Here is a 2,156-nt window from a genome sequence, read left to right on the forward strand (position 1 = left end):
AGTCTTTCTTCCAAGGGTTGACCGATGCGTGGAATGACATGGTAAATGAAGGTGAAGCACCCGCTTCTTCCCTTGCCTTTCCCCCCAAGAAACATTTGTGTGAACCTTGTCATGCACAGGGACGTGCAAGAGTTCAGGAGGGGAGAGTGTAACCCACATCAGATTTGTGGGTTGTGCTGCTGCATAAGGTTGGAGGTGTAATTTTCCCTCCCCGCCGCTAGGAGGCGAGTATGCCTTGAGGTGACTTTCTGTTAGTCAACATTTCCTGTTGTGGAAGCCATTACTCACGAGGCAACCGCTACTCACGAGGCAACCGCCAAATTAGCTGAAAGATCCTGGTAAGAAAAGCTGAAATAAAAGTTAAATTCGCAATTTATCTTCACATACTAGCTGTTAACAGATGGCTACTTATTAGGATCTGAGATCTGTGAAATACGGCCGTGGGAAGCTGCGTCAGCTGGACGAGCTATCTCACCACGAGCTCCGGTAAGGGATGCTACATGAATGTTAGCACCATAAAGACATGTAGTTGACTGCTGTTAATATATTTTCTGCTTTAAAAAACAAAACCAGTCGGAGTTGTGATATTCATGTTTAAAGTACTGTAAGATCACTGATGTGCAGATGTTTAATTTTAAGTGCTAAAGTATACATTAGAATGTGCCCAGCTAACCGCTAGTATTAAGCCACTGCTTAGCGATCTCTGTGTTCTAACATTACTGTGATTCATCTGAGTTTGTTAGCTTTCCAAAACGTTGGAGAAGCAGTAATATTGTCATGTAGTGCTTAAATGCACCCTTTCAGTTTTGTTGACTTAGAAGTTAATTCATTTGATGAAGATGCAAAAAGTTCATAAAATGTGATTATAAAATGTGAGGGATCTCATTACCCTGTTGATGTATTAATGTTTAAAGAAGTTGATATATTTTTCTGAGAAATAATTCAGGTTGAAATATCTTAAAAAGAAGAACAGTTAAAAGCGAGCTGTTAAAAGGATAAATATGGGAGAGTGAATCTTATAAGTTTATTTATTCCCAAAAAGGTAAATATAAGGTATATTTTCTATTGCACTAAGACCTTGTGTGATGTAACTCAAGTTATTTTATGATGGTTGAGACATTGTATAACTAAAATAATTTGTTATACTTGAGCAATACTTGACTGAAAGATGAGTGATGGAAGAAGAATAGATAAAATAGTAATGTATGCACTCTGCACTGTGTGCATAGATTGGTTTTTGACCAGGACTGGATCATTTGAGATCTGAACCCTGTGGGTTCAGTGGCGAGCCAATCCCAAGAGAGTGACTGTCGACGGACCCGAGTGCGGTGTGGCCAGCCGTGGGATCCATCTTCAGCGAACCTCAGGACTATTACTACCTTCCTTGATACAGATAAGACTAACACTTTAAAAATCTACCCGGGTAGTGTTAGAACCAATGGACAGAAACACACACACACACAAGGAACTCTAATTTCTCTTCCCAAAGAGAAGTGGACTGAGCAACGGGAGCGGAAGCTCTTTAATTGAAACTCTTTGGAGAATTTCCTTAAAGAGGATGTTGTTTTGATTTTATTTTTGGGCCCTTTAATGTGCGTTTGTGCACTGTAGGAAGCCGGCTTTAGACAGGCAGGGTTTGTAAACTTTACAACTTTCAATACAGTTTCTATTCAAATCACATCTTATCTATCATTGTGTGGTTCCTTCTCTGCTGATCCTTTCAAGGCTCCATAGTCTTACCTAGAACTTTCTGATACTGGTCCAAAGTTGTCGAGACAATAATTTAATGCATATCTCATGTTGTTTAATTGTAATACCTGTTACACAAGCATTTGCAGCACCGCAAAACGTTCATTCTCCGGTTCCAATACCTTCTTGTTTTTTCTTTGCCGCACAAAAAGGTTATGTACAAAACGAAGGAGAACAATACCGGTCCGTACAAAGACAGACTCGATGAAAAGACAAAGAAAAGACACGAGGAAAAATCAAAGGAGTGAAAGGGTCAGACCCTCACGAGCTCACAGAGTGGACAAAAGACGTTAGCGTGCTGCCCAACTTTCAACACGCTCATATTTATAATTATACGGTTCTTGGACTGACTGCATACACTCGTGAAGTTTAGTAACTTCAGGTCACTGCAACAAGCCCAGGTAGTT

General features: G+C 40.2%; 1 long non-coding RNA gene across 1 annotated transcript; it reads left to right on the forward strand.

Annotated features, from left to right (window-relative positions):
- Window positions 1-277: 277 nt before the first annotated feature.
- Window positions 278-1,826, forward strand: LOC146678013 (uncharacterized). Its single transcript, XR_014907684.1, has 3 exons — window positions 278-338; window positions 416-486; window positions 1,230-1,826. It is a non-coding gene; the product is annotated as an uncharacterized LOC146678013 (long non-coding RNA).
- The last annotated feature ends 330 nt before the right edge of the window (window positions 1,827-2,156 follow it).

This window comes from Rhamphochromis longiceps, linkage group LG2, assembly GCF_057381845.1.
Source record: "Rhamphochromis longiceps isolate RC_006_pf linkage group LG2, R_longiceps_female_GT1.1, whole genome shotgun sequence".
Taxonomy (NCBI): Eukaryota; Metazoa; Chordata; class Actinopteri; order Cichliformes; family Cichlidae; genus Rhamphochromis; species Rhamphochromis longiceps.